Source organism: Dermacentor variabilis, chromosome 8, assembly GCF_050947875.1.
Source record: "Dermacentor variabilis isolate Ectoservices chromosome 8, ASM5094787v1, whole genome shotgun sequence".
In the NCBI taxonomy this organism is placed as follows: Eukaryota; Metazoa; Arthropoda; class Arachnida; order Ixodida; family Ixodidae; genus Dermacentor; species Dermacentor variabilis.
The window spans coordinates 29073422-29091365 of record NC_134575.1 but is presented as its reverse complement, the minus strand read 5'-3'; the positions used below and the strand labels follow the sequence as shown (position 1 = coordinate 29091365).

Sequence of the window (17944 nt, the reverse complement as noted above, 5' to 3'; positions counted from 1 at the left end):
TGGGACTCGTACGACCAGGAGCCGATCCGTTTCTATGGAGGCGCGGGTGCGCTTTCCTGCAGCTGGTGGCGGCGGCGGCGCAGCTGGGAGCCAGACCACCTGGGCTGACAAGGTCAAGGGTGGCATCAGCGCCGGCCGAGCGCCCGAGCAGCGTCAGGAGCATGTGGATGGTAATAAGGATAGGGATAGGATTGCGCAATTGGAGAGAGAGAATCGTAGTTTAAAAGCAGCCATTGACGGGCTTATCAAAGAGATAGCTGAGCTTAGGAACGGCTTACCTTCCGGTAACAACGATAGCTTAAGACAGACTGGGAAACATGATGACTCGGTTGAGGTACCAAGGTCTGTGGAGGTCGCAGAACAGAACATGACGGACGAAGAGACGCCTGCTCCGAAAAAGAGGGCCTTATCCTCGACCGTACGGATTCAGGGTAAAGTCGGTTCCGAGCTTAAAGCAATGATGGCGACATTGCAAGAAAGTGTAAATCAGATCATTAGTAGACTGGAGCGGATAGAAGAACGGGAAGATATCACGGATCAGAGATTACGCAAAATTGAAATATATCTAAACGAGACAGTGGTCCCTGTTATGGAGCGGGAGTGCACTCGGCCGCTAGCCCAACAGGGTAAGTCGCCGAGTGGACTTGAGCTCAAAACTACTTCACCAAATTTCCGTGGTCAAGATGGCTCTATTAAATAGTTCATTTAGTATTTGGCAGTGGAATTGTAGGGGGTTCCATCATAAGAAGGCGTCTCTGCAGCAGTTTGTTAGAACGCATGGTGTCAAGCCTCAAGTTATCATGTTACAGGAAACACTGACGTCTAACGTGACCTTAACGAATTTCAAAGCGGAAGTTAAGGATAATGAACAGGGCAGAGGACTCGCTACTCTCATTAATAGGAGGTTGGCGTATATTAGACATGATCTGCACATGGCAGATTGCAAGATTGAATATATTATGGTGGAAGTAATCTTAGGTCGGCAAAGGTCATGTCAGAGGAGCGTTTACTTGCTTAACCTGTACAGTAGCCCCCGGGACACGAAGCAGAGTTTCAAATCTCTCTTGACCAAGGCAACCAATCTGGCTAAGGATGCACCGTTGCTTATTGGAGGGGACTTCAATGCACCATATCATGTGTGGAAGTATGTTTATAGCACTATTAAGGGGGAGAGACTATGGCAGCAGGCACTAGACTTGAATTTAACTCTGATTACAGACCCCTCGTATCCCACCAGATGTGGCACGTCGACATGTAGAGATTCGACACCTGATCTCACTTTTGTTCGGGGGGTGGTGGATTCGTCCTGGTCCAATTCTAATAAAGATTTTGGTAGCGATCATTACATACTTATGATTACTTTGGCAGTGGCTAATAAAAAGGAGCGCACATTCAGGATGGTTGACTGGGACGCATTTAGGAAAAGAAGAGCGCAGAGAATCGATGATGAAGGAAATGAGTTGACCTTGGAACAGTGGACTAGTCAGCTTAAAAGTGACGTTGAGGCGTCCACTAAAAAGGTTCAGACCGATATTGACACGGAACACATGGATAGTCGCCTGGCACATTTGTTGGAAGCAAAGCAGTCGATGTTAGCGAGATGGAAGGGTCAGAGATTAAATAGAAGGCTTAGAAAGCGTATAGCAGTGGTTAATCAGGAAATTGAAGACCATTGTCGGGTACTGTGCAAGCAGTAATGGGATGAAGTGTGCAATTCTATTGATGGTCGCATTAAGAGGGGAGGCGCATGGAGTTTGCTCAGACATTTACTCGATGAGACAAACACTAAGTCTAATCAGAGGACTGTGATAGGTAAGCTGGTCCATCAGGCGTGTCGGGACTCCACGGAGCAGGAGTTGCTAAAGGATTTGGCTCAGAGATACCTTCCTTTGGAGACCTGGCACGATACACCTGATGTGGTTTTGGAATATAGTGGAGACGAAAATGCAGCTATGGACGCGGAATTTACTGAAAGTGATATCAGGATGGCGCTGCAGAATCTTAATGGTCGATCGGCATCAGGGCCGGATGGCATTACGAATAAAATGCTACGGAATTTAGACGATGGGTCAATTGAGTTCCTTACGCGGCAGATCAATTGCCTATGGAAGGAAGGCTCTTTCCCGGAAGAGTGGAAACTGGCAACTACTGTTCTGATACCCAAACCGGGCAAGGCCATAGGGCTTGAAAATCTCAGACCCATTTCCCTGACGTCGTGTTTGGGAAATGTCGCTGAGCATGCCATTTTAAATAGGCTAACGCGTTATGTTGAGGGCAATGGGGTCTTTCCGCATTCGATGATAGGATTTCGGCCCGGCCTCTCGACTCAGGATGCTATGATCAGGATTAAGCATCAGATCCTTGACCGGCGAACAAGGGATACTAAGGCACTAATTGGACTTGATGTGGAAAAAGCTTTCGATAAAATCCGACATTCTTTCATTCTACGGGTGCTATCGGACTTGAATATGGGGCAGCGGCTTTTCAATTTTGTCAAGGCTTTCTTTAAGGATAGAAAGACATGTCTCAGGTTTGGGGAGATAAAATCGGAAGTCGTTAAATTGGGTTGCTGTGGTACTCCGCAGGGATCCGTACTCTCGCCTATGTTATTCAATCTGGCGATGTCGAAGTTGGCTAATAGACTGGACACTGTCCAGGATATTGGCTATTCTATCTACGCGGATGACATTACTATATGGAGTGTCGGTGGTAGTGATGGGGAGCTTGAGGCTAGGCTGCAGCAGGTGGTAACGCTTACGGAGGAGTGCCTGGGTCTCATGGGGCTCAAGTGCTCCACTAAAAAGTCGGAGTTGTTGATCTTCAAATCTAAGAAGCTAGGTCGTAGGCCGAGGGGTTGGGTACCGGAAGTTGAGCCTTGCATTAGAATTCATACTAGGGAAGGGTCGGTGATACCCAAAGTTGAAGCAATCAGGGTCCTGGGTTTTGTACTTGAGGCGAACGGATCGAACATTAGAACCATTCAGCGTATTACCAAGAAAACGGAGGAGGCCATAAGACTTATAAGAAGCATCTCTAATAGGCATAGGGGTTTAGGAGAAGAAGGTGCGATGCGCTTAGTTCACGCATTTATTATGTGTCATTTCTCGTATGTGGCAGCTATGCTAAATTGGAATAGGGGGGAGAAAAATAAATTGGAAGCATTAATCAGAAAAGCCATCAAGGCTGCGCTTGGTCTGCCTATGACTACGTCAAACGATATGTTGTTACGACTGGGTTTACATAATACTTTAGATGAAATTGCTGAGGCTCAACGTACCGCACAGAGGGAGCGGTTGCTAGGTACACCAGCGGGTAGGTATATATTACAGTCAATTGAAGAATCGGTGGCTGTGTCGCACGATAGGGCGCCCCTACACGAGTTGAACGTGAACCTTAGGGCAAATATCATGGTTCGTCCATTTCCGCGGAATGTGCACCCCGTGCACAATGTAGGGAGGCGGGTCGCGAGAGCTAGGGCTTTGTTGCGAGAGGCAAAGGATCAGGAGGAGGAGTTTGCGTTTGTTGACGCCGCATGGATTCATGGTAAAAATGCTTATTCGGTGGTGGTAGTAGATGGCAAAGGGAGCGTTAGAAATGCTGCTTCCATTTATACCAAAGACCCGGGGGTTGCTGAACAGGTGGCTATTGCTCTAGCACTACTTGATTCTAGAAGAGTTTTGGTGTTTAGCGACTCGCGATCTGCGATTACAGCCTTCTCGAGAGGACTTGTTGCGGAACCGGCTAACAGACTGCTGCAGGGTAGGGATATCACTTCGCATACCATTACTTGGTTCCCGGCGCACATGGGGACAGTGGAGGGAGCCCCGCGTAACCTCAACGAGGTGGCGCACAGGGAGGCACCAGGATTAGTGTGCCGTGTACTCCCTGAAGGGGCTGGATCTCCCGCTCCTGAGTACAGGGACCAACTGTTAACCTACAATGAAATCGCCAAGCACTATTACTTAGGGCGCAGGGCATTCCCGTTGCCACATCCTAAATTAAGTAGGCCGCAGGCGGTTACATTAAGGCTTCTGCAGACACGGACGTACCCTAACCCGGTCATCATGAATAAAATTAATCCGGACTGCGGGGTTTCAGTCTGTTGTAGTCAGTGTGGGGGTTTGCTCGATTTACAACACATGCTGTGGCGCTGCTTGGCGTTGGCCGGTGATGGTTCTCGAGGTGAACAGTGGTGGCAGCGAATGCTGCACAGTGAAGTGCTGGCGGACCAACTCAGGGCTGTCCAGAGGGCCCATGTGCTGGCAGAGGGGCTCGGCCTCTCTGTACCGACGTGGGAGCGGCCCGTATCAGTCCCAGACTGATCCCTCAGGACCTAAATAAAGTTCTTCATACCATACCATACAAATGGCCGGACAGACAATGAAGCGTGGCAGCCCAGTGTTGCTGTGCTGCGATTGTCTAATTCACAGCAGGCCAGATTTGGCAGGGAACGTTGCTCCTGTATGTTTTCCCTGGCCCCGGAGACAATTTTACAGTGCTAGACGCATAAAAGAGAGGCCCCAAAGAAATCGCGAGGCCACGTCAGTGCGACAACGCTGGCAAGATCTACCTATCAAGCATCGTCAAAACAGGGCAATTAAAAAAAAAGGCACGATTTCATCCACTGCCTTGGCATTGTGCATAGTGTGAAGAAGAATCGTGGGGTCACGAAGGGCGATAGCACTGAGCTATGTGGTGTTTCTTTAGAAACAGTTTGGCAAGGGGCGGCTAACCAGCAGGCTATATTGCGATCGCTTTTGTCCACCCTAGGGCTGTCCGTCTTCCGTCAACGATTCCTCGGGCAGGGAAATCGGGCTGTCGTCGCCAGCAGCGCCTGGCACGGATCCCCGCTTGAACATTCGGCTTGCTGATCCACCGGTCGTAGCACCAGTCCGCCTGCACAAAGATGCAAAATCTGTCGTTCCACTACGAAAAATGAGGTACAAAGGCGTACAGTGAGACACGCATTACAAACGTCACGCTTTGTACGTCAAGCAGTTGCGATTGTTTTTTGAAATTTAGGTGCAAGGACTCTCTGCCAATTGCAATTGCCATGCATTGGTGGAATGCCTTGCACCACGAACGCTTTCAGAGCAGCTGCATAAACACCACTGCACCTTGACTTATCTGCAGTCAAATCTCGATACAAGTAATCACGTGGGACCGCTCAAAATCGTTTGTTATTCTGAAAGGTTGTTATAGTGAAAGCCCCAAAATGAACCATTCTGGCCATCAACCCATCAGTTCCATAAGTTGTCATCGCTTGAGCTATCCACGAAAACGTCGCTGTTGGCTCTCGGCACGCGGTCTTGCTATTTTCCAGATTTCGCTGCCACGCAACATCTGCTTTCAGTGCTTTGTCTGCTAGCCTACTGTTTGGCTGCTGTGAAGGATCCACGGTAATCTAATAATCCACAGATTTCAGAATATTAGTTCGTAGTACTGAGGTGTGTTAGCATGAAACGAAAACTGAACAATCGTTATCTGAAAAGTTCAGTATTCTGAAGTTTGGAGTACAGAAATATTTTTACCTCGATACCATAAGAAGTCAGCACAAGATTTCTGAAAAGTGTGTTAATCTGAGAAGTTTGTTAAAGTAGTGTTTGTTGCAATGTGGTTTCACTGTATATCTTCAATGTAATAAAAGAAGATTGGTACAGTCGCTGACCGATTTTTCGGATCTCGCAGGCACTCAGGAAAAACTCGTTCAACCAGAAAAATAAAATATATTATGTTTAGAGTGGCTTAAGAAAACCTCTAATAACTCCCTGCCTGAAGCTACATTTGGAGGCGATCAGATTAGCTTGGATTTGCGCATGAGTGACGTTGTCTCCGTTTACATTCTGACAAGAGCATCACTGTCTTGGCGATCTGCCATGGAGATCGAAGAAACGAGCCACGCTTCTTCACACCACTTGGCTCTCGCGAAGGCACACGAGGTGGTGCCGACCACACAAATTCGAAGCTGCACAAATGCAAACAAAGATGCGACGTCGTCTTTGAGACACCCCTGCTTTGTGGACACACCACGTGCAAATAGCAACACAAATTTTTAAATAAATGAATAAAAATAGATTCAGTATTATGTGGTTATGACGATAGTGCTGACCCATAAAAGAGATCAACAAGACAAGTGCCGTCTCCTAGAGCATTTTGTCGGCCAAGAAAGAGTGGGCATGGCTGCGAGACGGGAGGATGTCGTGTGCGCTCTCATTGTAAAAACAGTTGCATTGCACCCATTTGGGTCGTGTCTTGCGCACAACAATAATCGTCACCTGTCTCGCCCGCATTTCATATTTTTTAACGCTGGGAGCCCAGCACTCCCAAGTCACGAACGGCATGCACATTATCAGCATGACAGAGCATTCCTGACAGGAAAATAGGGAGCACAGCGTTTTCAAGAAAGGAAACGCAAGCAAGACAGATGACTACTATTGTTGTGTGGCAAACATACACCCCAAAGGGTACAACTGTATTTAGAGTTGCTCTACTGAAAGCAGGCGCATCCTGATCTTGGAGGCTGTAGAGGAGTCCATTGTAAGTCAAACCTGGCTAAGCCAGCAAGAAATCCAACATGGTGATCCCCAGGAATCAGGTAGCGCGGCTCAAAACGAACAATTCAATCCGAGAAATCGAGCCCTGGGACCTAAATTCGTCCGAAAAATCTATAGCGAGAATGCATTGGCTCTATGGGAACCCTGACGGCACATTTATGAAGTCCGGAAAATCCACCGAGTCCGAATTTTCGGAGTCCGAAAAATCCGTTGGCGACTGTAGGTCTAACATAACAAAGCAACTGTTGAAACACCCAAAGCACTGAGGTTAATCGACGAGGACTGGCGACCCATGCAAACATTACCAGTGTAGGGAGCTTTCCTGCATTCTGAATTTAGTAACAATTGTGCAGGGAGTGTGGCCATCGCGAGTTGACGTAAGTGGTGACAGACATGAGCCTACAAGCACAGCCGTGGTTGTTCAAATCACCTCACCTTGCTGCGGGCGGCATTCAGGTCGCTCTGGAGCTTCTCGTTGGCCTCCAGCACTTCCTCCAGCTCTCGCTGGAGCTTACGTCGCTGCGCCTTCTCCCGCGAGCATTCCTCCTCGACTTCGTCGAGCTGCCGCTTGAGGTTCTTCATCCTGTTGTTCGTTTTCTCTCCCTGAAGAAAAATGTAGAGAGAAGGCTAACGTAAATTGCACTGCCCAGGATTCCTTGACCAAATTACAATTAAGTTTGCACCGGTTGAACCCACACTGAACAACAGATGAACACAGACCACTAGAGACCCGACGCTCTTCCACTAAAATGGCATACTGAGTGCTATGGCGACAGACTGACAACACTGGCCAGCAGGTTTGCACAACGACTGACTGGGTTCGAATGTTCCATGACAATGCAGGGGCTACGCGAACAGCATTATGCAAGGCCCCGCATTAACTTTTGACCACCTGGATTTCTTTAGGTGAACGTAAAAGGATGGCATATGCACGTTTTGGGTGCCGGCTGCCATGCGGGCCGAGCATAGAGTTTCAGTCACTGAGCATTGTACCGCGACCGCGAAATCGCGAGTGCTAATGAAAACAGCCAAAACTATGTTGCCTGCTTCTTGAGCGGAAGCTTTTAAAAGCTTGGAGCCGAACTTGAGAACAGCCCCTTCCGAACAGATGCGGCAAGCAGAAGTGCTCTCCTTGGGGAAACTTCTGAACCGATTTGATTGAAATGTGTCGAATTCTAGAGTGGGGACTAAATTGCACCGTCTCCCGAGAACGGACTTGAGTTGTCGGCAGTGGCGGCATGTGATGACCAAATGAGCGATAAGAGTGTGCGCACCTGTTCCTTGAACTGGTCGGCGTGCCTCCGCTCGTCTTCAACCTGCATCATGGACTCCTTGAGGCGCTTCTCCAACTTCCGGATTGTCCGCATGGCCGCTTGCTTCTCTCTGAAAACAGCAGCGACGTTAGTGCACTTCAGTCCAAGCAGAGTTCCACTAAAAGAGAAATATAGCGGTTAATCAGTCTGGACTGGTAACATTCCTGGTCAAAAAAAAAACTACTGGCACTTTTCTTTCACGAAAATTAAATTAGCAAGTAAGTGAGAGAAAAAGTACAATCATCGCTGGAGATAAACTTCAAGCTTCACTTTTTGAATTTCATGTTTATACTGTGGCATTGATGATGTCAGCAGGGCTACGCAGTGTTTTTTGCTTAACCTGGAAATCTAAAAAAATTGCCATTTCGATTCCTTGCTTTTTCTTTTAATCAAATGTCAATATGAGATGACAGTAGATATTAAAAGTCAATGGGAAGCTGCTGCGTAAATGTTGCAGAGGCGTTGCTGCCTGTCTTGCCTCATCTTATGCAGAATCGAGCAATGGTGGGCTAGTTCGTCCAGCTTAAAAAAATATGTATGAACAACGATAAACTCGATTATTTTTATGCCTTTGCTGGTAAATCAAGCTTCTGCAATTAGCTGAGCCATTTGCAATCCTAGAAGCGTGATAAACCTATCTAGCTCAACGACACTTGTAGTTAAGTTTAAGGTTCTTGGTTGTCAAAACAACTGCAAAAGAGCCAGCATAATTTTAAGACACCACTTTTGATTTCAGAAGTTACAATGGCTTCTACGCCACCTGCAAAGGAAACCACCATATATCCTCTTCAATGCAATGTCTTGTCTTGGCTCATGAAAACTAATACTGTAGTCGCAATGAATAGCCTTATGCTAAAATATACGCTGCATGGTAATTTTAATACAACTTGATAAGAAACATCAAATGTGCGCACTAACTTATCCATCGGCATCACCACCGATTCCTAATTACACTTTGCTTTCCCACGTAGCAGCGTACAGCCAGAGAGGCAGTACAGCAAAGTTCACTCAATTCGAGTGACACTGAATTCGCCTGTGTGACGGGAGTAGTACACCCAAGTCACCCAAGGATAGTGTTGGCAACAGAGCGAGAAAGTTGTTAACTCTCGCGAGTTTCTTTAGTAAGATTCCTCAAGGGACTTTGGCCGAGTTCAATGTCGCACCCCGCGTTATCCAAAGAGGGATATACGTGCCTCCATGTGTCGCCACTTCTAAAGGCATACAAAAGAGCTTACTAATGAGCCATCTGAAATTAAAACAATTTTTCTAGGCAACGCACAGTCTTGAGATCTGATACCGTTTTCGAAAACAGGGGTGGCTGTCCCGTTTGACATCCTGACCGTCAACTTGCCAATAAAGGAGGTAATTTCAAGCTACAGTTTAAAAAATAACAAGACTTCTAGAAGCAAGTCATTATTATCATCACCACTTGGCGACTTCAACTAAAGATGAGGTCGTCTTGGGCCATTGCCTGGAGACTTCGTCTAAAACAGAAAGGTTACCAGCACAATCTCAAGTGTTCCACGACGGAATGGGAGTCGCCATGGTTTGGCACTCCCAGGCACACTTTCCTTCAAGTTACTGAGCCTACGGCTGCTCCCAATTTTGTTGCCTTTCTAACAAGAGAGCCGGCACATTCAATTCAGCTTTATTTAACGTATGTCAAATGTTTGGAGCACGGACAAAATAAAGCCTGAAGAGGCTTCACTGCAGGGTCCGCGGACCATGAGCACGGCACACAGAGGTGTCAACTCCACGCACGCAGTACGGGAGAAAAATCAACCCGAGCGGTGCGACAACTCACTGCTCGGCCTGGTCGAGCTGCTCCTCGACCTGGGAGAGGCGGCCCTCCAGCTGGCTGGTGGCCGTGCGAAGCTTTGACTTGCAGGCCGTCTCCACTTCCTGCAGCTTGGCGCGCAGCTCTTTGGTCTGCCTCTCCTGCACCAGCACATTGTTTTCCAGCCGCTGCGAGGTGGCACGCTCTGCCGCCAGATCAGCCGCCAGCTGGTCCACCTGTCAACGAAACAAATGGGGGGATCACTGCGTGCGGTGCCTGAACCCAGTTCGTCGAAACGAGAGTTCTATGACGGGCTGGTTGTTTTGCGCTGGACACGGTGAACGGCGAAGACGGTGACACAGCACATCAGTCCTGTTTACATGCATATATTGTAGTATTCCCACCATATAGGGCGCCGTGCAAGAAATTCTGCAGTAGAAAAACTTTTGCAATTTCGATTGCCACGTTGGTTGAAACTTGTGGTTTCTTAAATTTTTAGGCATTTAAGCCTCGCAACTTCCACTAAAAGATAGGCAAAAGAAGAAAGTAATATTTTGGGGATGTGTAGTGTACGGAACAAAAATAAAAACTAATGATCTACAAAACTAGGGTGCTATAATGGTACCCATGTTGTGTTCATTAGCTTGTGGCCGTCTAGTTTTCCAACAAGATCCCTGCACCATTGCCAAGAATGCGGGATCCCTGGCGAGAAAAGAAAAAATGTGGGTGCGTGCATGCATGTGTGTAATTAAAGGAGGGCGGTTTTTGGGTCACTGATATTTTAAATCTCCAAACACTCCACAATAGCAAGGTTTTATTCAAACTCATTCTGCAGTAGAACAGCAGTGAACTTCACCCAAAGTTGCTAGAACTGCAACATAAAATGCTGATGCACAATCAGGAAAAAGCTGTAGCTACTCAGAGCAACCATTTGCGCGAGCTGGTTATACATTGTGAAACAGGCTTTTGCACTGACAGACACTGTCATAGAAAGGGACCCCAAGTCCTGTACCTCCTTTCTACGTCTGTGTCTGTCAGCGCAAAATCCTCTTTGCTGTAGCTGAAACCACTCAAGGTGCTCGTGTTGCAGACCTGGAAGTGATGACTCGCCTGCGCCTGGGCCTTGCGAATCTTGTCGCTGAGGATTTCGCCATTGCTCTGTTCTTCCTCGAGTTCTTCCTCCATGGCGTGCATCTTGGCCTCCAGTTTCCTCTTGTCTTCCAGGAGCAGCGACCTGAATTGACGCAATACGGTCAGCCGAACAAACACAAACAGCGAGTCACGTGTGCAAGACCTGAGAACAATGAAGCACGTTTCTTACTGCTTCCTCTAAGAATGTCTGTCCTGTTAAAATAATTAAAAAAAAAATAAGACAGCCCAAGCTCCTGTCACTTGTAATGGCCACCCATTTAACACTTTGTTGGCAAGAGTTGAAGGACGCTTTAAAAACTACCTCGGGAGATCCTCTCTACACGCATAAGAATGAACAAATTGCTCTGCCTGGCATTCCCTGAACCAACAGTGACTAGGTTTGTACATCGCAGACAAGTTGCCATAAGTGACGAAGCTCCGATGACAAAACACCTGTTCATTTGCCCTCACCAAGTCATATTTTGGCGCAAGAAATCGTCGACTGAAGCTGGTCCACTGTAGTGACCGAGGAATCTGTAATGCTCCGAAACACAGCTTAATTTTCCGCCTTCACTTGGCCAGTGACCTCAATCACTTCTAATGACACGTGATCAGAAAAACTTTCGTTATACATGGTACTGTAGGCTACACTGTATAAACGAGATTCTCATATTTAACCGCACCGCTCTTCCAAAGCGGCGATACGCTGTGCGTGAAGCCACTGAACAGACACGGGCCCGGATGGAGTCTGCCACCCACCCTTTGGCAGCTGCGCTGGTGATCTCGTCCTGCAGCTCGTCCCGCTCCCCCTCGGCGGCACGCCGCGACCGCTGTGCTGCAGCCAGGTCCACCTGGAGCTGAGCAAGCTAGGCCTCCAAAAGCTTTCCCCGCTTCTCGGCCTCCTTGGCCTGCGCCTGCAGCTCCTCGCGCGAACCTCGGGCCTCCTCGGCCTCCCGCTGCCAGTCCTTGGCTTGCACCTGCAATTTTGCAAAGCGCCGTTGCGGTGTCGCTACTGACAGGGCTATGCAATGCTGCGTACAGTGCACAACTGTGAATAAATTAATACAAACTGTACTAGCTTATTGTATTTAGAAGGCCGCGGGCATCATAACTGTCCTGCTTTCCAGTGGACACCAGAACTGGCCCACCGCCGAGGGGAAGACACAGGGTAAGAGAACAGATGGTGGAAAGGAAATGGCCACGGTAGCGAGTATCTCGCAGAGCATGCCTCAATGAGTCTTTCTCACCTGTAGCCTCCTCCGCTGGCGCACAGCCTCTTCCTTGGCCTTGTTCACTGTGTCCAACTGCCGGTCAGCCTCCTGGACATCTGCTTCCAGCTTCTTGCGAAGCGTCAGAGCCGCCGACCGCTGCTTCCTCTCCTCGTCCAGCTCCGCCTCCAAATCTCGGACCTCGGAAACAAGGAAACAGGTCCCTCCAGCAACCGCATACCGCACGTGTACTCTCGCTCACAAATGCTAAGCCTAATTTTCTCACCTTTCCTTTTAACCTTTTTGCCATGGAAATGCAGGTCAAAAAGCAAACGCAACGCGAGTGACCGTTATGCCGCAGTCGCAACTGCAGCAAGTACCCCAAAGTTATGAAATCTCAAGTGTCACTGTACGGGAACACATGGTATAATCCGACTATCTTTAGACCTGGACAAACGAGACAGAGGTTCACAGGAAGATGGAGGCTTGAAGTTTCAACAGTAGTCCAACAAGAAATGTTCCCAAGGTAACATTTCGGCATAGACAAGTTGCTGCGTCGAATGGTTGGCTTCCAGAGACATACCTTATCAAACTGCTGTTGATCACTTGACCTACACAAGAACTTCAGCACAAAGCTTACAGTGTTGAAGACCTGCAACAAACTGTTTGCCTGCAGACGTTTAGCGTCCTAAGGTTAAGGTGCTTCATCAACCCTTCTCCCAACACCTCTTGCAATAGTCAACCACATACTATTCAACTGTGCCTACGGCGCAGTTCAACAGCATGAGCACTGAACTAATAGTACTAATGCTATTAGTACTCAATACTATTACTCAATACTAGTACTACAGTGCCAGTACATTAGTACTATTGGGACGCTTACTACTAATAGCATTCGGCAGGCTAAGCACAGGTAACCTGATCACACTCCTCAATTCATCTTGAAGAAACGAAAATCACAACTGGAAATCGGACCATCAGTGCTGCGGTCATCGGTCAACGGCCACTGCTGCAGCAACGCCGTGAAGCAGCAATCGAGGCACCGCTGACACCCCCGACACCACAGACAACTCGAGCGACCGGAGAGCAAGGGGCACGCACCTGTTTGGCCAGGGCGCGCCGCTTCTCTTCGGCCTGCTCGTCCCGGGCCTGGAGGTCCCTCTCGTGCTGGGCCTTGAGCGTCTGCAAGGTCACGTCCAGTTGCAGCTTGGCGTCCTCGGCCAGCTGCAGCTCGTCCTCCAGCTCCTCCAGCCGAGTTTTCTGTGCCGCTAGTTGGTTCTCCAGGCAGCGCTTGGCCTTCTCCAGCTCGTGAACCAGCACGAAGGAGTTACGTTACGGGCGTGTGCCGAGAGGTGCCGGGTCATTGAAATGTGCGATGGGTGCCACAGGCAATCAACTGTTGCTTGCTTAAAAAAATCATGCAGGGGTGCTTGAATAGCGAGATTTTCAATGCATACATTAAAGAAAAATTGCCTCCAAATATCTACGGATATCTACTATAGACTCTCATGTGCGTACGATAAGAGCAACGAGCCTGCAGCCCGAGGAAGCTTGTCTCATGCCTTATCAGTCCACTACGCCAGAACAAAAAAGTGTTTCCAAGTTGTTTCGACATACGAAAAGTCTCTTTACGCTTTCAGATAAAAGGAAGGGGCACCTCAAGGCTACTATTCAGAATTTTTCAAATTGCAACTTGCGGCAGATTTGACCAGTAAAACTGCGGTTATGTACAGGGAGAAAAAGTGCAGAAAATCTGCAGGATCCTGTTTCAATGCATTCTTGCTGCTCGCCCTTGTCCCTTTTGCCTGCCTAATTTAGCAGGGTATGTCGGCAGGCAAATCCAAAAGCCGTCCAGGATCCACGTTTGCAAACTGCGAAAGGGCGGGCACATCTACACCATCTGAAAACGGGCTCTCTCACGCGGTGCAAAATCTCGTTGCGGTTGGCATTTAGTTAAAACTGCGAGTCGCATACAGCGGCCACGGAGACTCGGCGAGAGACCACGAAAGGAGGACGAGCGAAAGTGCCGGCAAACTCACGTTTCTGTCGGCCGTGCCCTGCGAGTTGACGAGGTCGTCCAGCTCCAGCTGGAGCTGCTTGCGCGACCGCTCCAGTTCCTCCAGGTTGTCGTTGCGCTCCTCGAGCTCCCGTGTCAGGGCCAGGATTCGCGTCTCCTTCTCGCGCCACTCGCGCTCGGCCGTGTCCCGTTCGGCCGCCAGCCGCTCGGACACCGCCTTCTCCTCGGCGAGCAGCTGGTCAAACTTGCGCTGCTTCTTCTCCAGCTCCGACACCTGTGGTCAAGAAACGAGCGGGGGCAACCTGCAGACCTTGCGGCACCAACGGCGCCAACACTTCCAACCTAAGAGAAATGGGTCCGATCTTAAAGGAGCCCTGAACCACCCCTCGGCCTTGGTGAAACGACACAGTCCGTGGGTAGCATGCGCTGCTGCGAACATCTCAGCCTAGTTTTGCTGTCATACGTAGTGCGTGGAGCTGGAAAGTGGAGTGCGAAGTCGTCTTTCTCTCAAATGCTCTCTTTTCAAACAGAAGCCTGCTCCTCACACTCTTCTGGACGCTTTATTTCAATATAGAGTGGATACCCATACACGGCTGCTATTGGTAGCTGCGGTAGGCTATGCAGCGTAGATAACGTGGCCGCTGCCGAGTGCCGCCACGAGTCCACTGGCTAAGCGCACTGTGGTTCGTCGAGCACAACTGCGTTACTGGGTTTTTTCATCCAAAATGAAATTTCTCTGTGCCATGGCAACATTTAGAAAGTGGAGCGTCGTGGGCACGCCCCACTCCGCTGTAGCCTTCGCAGTGCAAGGCACTGAAGAAGGAACGGGGAGCACAGCGGAGGCAGTGTTTGATTGCCAACAACTCCGCTTCTGCTAAGCGCATTGAAGTACTTCTTGGTGCAAAGCATTTCTGAAATCGCCTATTTTCACTTCAAATGCCTTTCGCCACTTCGATAAGAAGTGGTTCAGGGCCCCTTTAAGAAAGCAAGCATCTGGCTAGGCTATACTCCATAGAGTTACCAACTAAAATTACTAGAAGGAGCTCTTGGCGCTGCGACCGTTCAGCTACCGTGGGAATGATGCCCAGCACGTGCTTTAATCTGATCATAGTGCTCGTGGCTTCAGACGTTCTTGTGGCTTCACAGTAGAACCTCGTTCATATGTTTTGGAAGAAATGCAAGAAAAAGCATACTAACTGAGAAAACGTATGACGCGAAGTCAGTAAAAAATTTGGTAGATTCGACTGTATTGAACATCTACGTAATGCAAAGCACTGCACTAATCATTGCAGCATGGGACGCCAATGCGTGCCGGGCTGATGGGCCCAAGCAGCCTCCAAACGCGCATTGTTTCTCAAGACTTCTGCAAGCTTACGTTAGCCCTCTCACGACTTGGCCTGGGTCAGCTGCTTTTTAGGGCGGGGCATTTCGGCGAGGTTTCCCCGTGCCCACTCATCGCGAATCATTGCATCAAGGGATGCCAATGCGTATCGAGCTGCCCAAGACGAGCTTTGCCGTTTTCCCATTGCGTAATGATCCAAGATGGCGACAGGAAACCAAAACTGCCCAAGACGAGCTTTGTCGTTTTCCCATTGCGTAATGATCCAAGATGGCGACAGGAAACCAAAACAAACTTGAGCTAGCAGGCGACGCAGGAATAACATGCCGCCAGAGCGAAACATGATGCTTACTTTGCGCTGTCTGCAGAAGGCAATGGCAGCACACTTGATTTATTGCCTATTAATAAAAGCACGCAGTACACTTTCAATGGCACTTGCGCCACATGCGCTGTCAAACAGGTGGGTGAAGACGCTAACTGCAATGTGGTTGGTGGCAATAGCTGTGAGTGCGACGTGCGACGACCCACGAGGAAATTTGCTGGTGCCGAAACAGGAAACCGGCATTTTCATGTGACACGGGCGGGCGAGTACTGCGGGCAAGTTTCCGTGGCGGGTGCCGAACCGCTCTCGATCCCATGTGCCTCACGGCTTTTCTTGCCCACATGTTACCTAGCGGCCGGAAAGCTTATCATACGATCGCAGTTTGCCAATGCATCCAATGTTGGTGCCAAGATATTTTGTTTTCTGGGAACGCATTAACCGGCAAAAACAAGAAGCGTAACTGTACCAAGTCACTTTTTGTGTTCTTGCACCGGGAAATCACATGAAACGGGATCACTTTAATGAGGTTCTACTTCAAACACGTGCATTGTTATATCCACATCACACCTAGGTTGGTATGCCACAGTATGTTACCCATCACCATGGTGGGAGGGGCGGGGGTGGGGCATTGCAAGGAAAAACCCGGTGCGCAACCACCGACCTTGGCCCTCTGGTTCTTCATTTCGACGGTGACGTCCTCGACCTCGGCCTGGAGCTTGCGCTTGGACTTGTCCAGCTTATCGTTGAGCGTCTGCAGCTCCCGGATCTGGCGCTGCTGGGCCTCCAGGTCCTTCTGGAGCCGCTTGCGCGCGTCCTCGGCCTGGGCCGCCACCTCGCTCTCCTCGTCGGCCTTCTTCTTGACGTCGGCCACCTGCTGGGTGAGCGAGGCAATCTGCTTCTCCAGGTTGCGCTTGGACTCCTCTTCCTCGCCCAGTTGCTCCTGCAGCGTGGTGCTCTCGCTCTCCAGCTGGCGCAACCGGGAGCTCAGTGCCAGCTTCTGCTTCGTCTCTTCCTGGAGCAGTTCCTGCACGCCGGAAAAAGAAAGACAACGAGCGGATTGGTGCACTGATAAGCTTTGACAGCCAGACACAAATGGACTGATCGAATTATTGAATGAATGGGCCAGAAATCCCAAAGAATTACAGCCAGACTTGGCTACAAGAAAGTGTCTTCGATTGCCTGTCAGGATCACCGACTGCAGCATATTGAAATTCCCTCCAGTATTAACGCTCTTCCAACTCAATGAAATCTAGCTACCATCTGAGCGGCTGCCCCATACAAAAATGCTTCCTTACTTTCTTTAGAACTTTTATCAACTTCCTATCAACTTTAGTAACATCCTATTGACTTTTACTTTTTAGTAACGTTTGTCAAAAGAAAGTTGGTTGCTTCTTTTCTAACTTCAGTATGTAAAAGGAAAGTTACTAGAAAGTTAAGACACACTATTTTAACTTTTTAGAAACACCATTCAATAGGAAGTCAATAAAAATAATTATGTTCTTAAATTACATAACCCAAGTTACAAAACATGCATGAATATTATTAAATAAGGTTATAATTATTCAGTGAACATGGCTGGTGCAAGACAGTCTTGTTTCATGCACAGGTGTAAATTTCCTCAATTTTCAATCAACTTTCTAGTAACACTGGTTACTAGAAAGTTGTTAAAAATGATTTAGTGAGAAATGAACAGATAACATAATCTCAACTATAAATGAATATGCAAAGACTGGCTGCTTTAAAAAAATGCTTTTTTGCACAGTAACCGTTTTCCTAATTTTTAATCAACTTCCTAGTAACAGATGATAGTAGAATGTTCATAGAAAAAAAGTGCTTCTAATACCGGACGCTAAGAGGAAATATGGTCTAACCAATTCAAGATGAGGGCACGTATTCTCGAAAACACGACAGCTAGCGCCATGGGAAGCGTGTATATGAGCGGTGATCATGAATTTGTGCTCAGTAGGTGTCAAAGAAGCCCGTAGGCCATGCACCATTGCAAGCAGACGGAGCTGCACGGACGGCGCGCTGACCGGCTCGTGTTCGCCAACCAAAGCGGGAGACACACGGTCCGATCCGGTGTCCGACTCGGCGTCCGACGCGCCGAAACGGCAGCCCGAATCGAGGTGTTTTGCCGTGCCGAAGCGCCGGATCGGACGACTGGCGAGATCGGGAGCCGCGACGCGAGGGCATTTCGCGGGCAGACATCACACACCGACCGTCTGAGCGAGGCCGCTCGCTTCGCTTGCACGTTTGCCCTTCGCAACGACTGCGTCGAGTAAA

General features: G+C 48.8%; 1 pseudogene; it reads right to left on the bottom strand.

Moving 5' to 3' along the window:
* Nucleotides 1-4585: 4585 nt before the first annotated feature.
* Nucleotides 4586-17944, bottom strand: part of LOC142591345 (uncharacterized) — a 131028-nt pseudogene continuing 117669 nt past the window's right edge.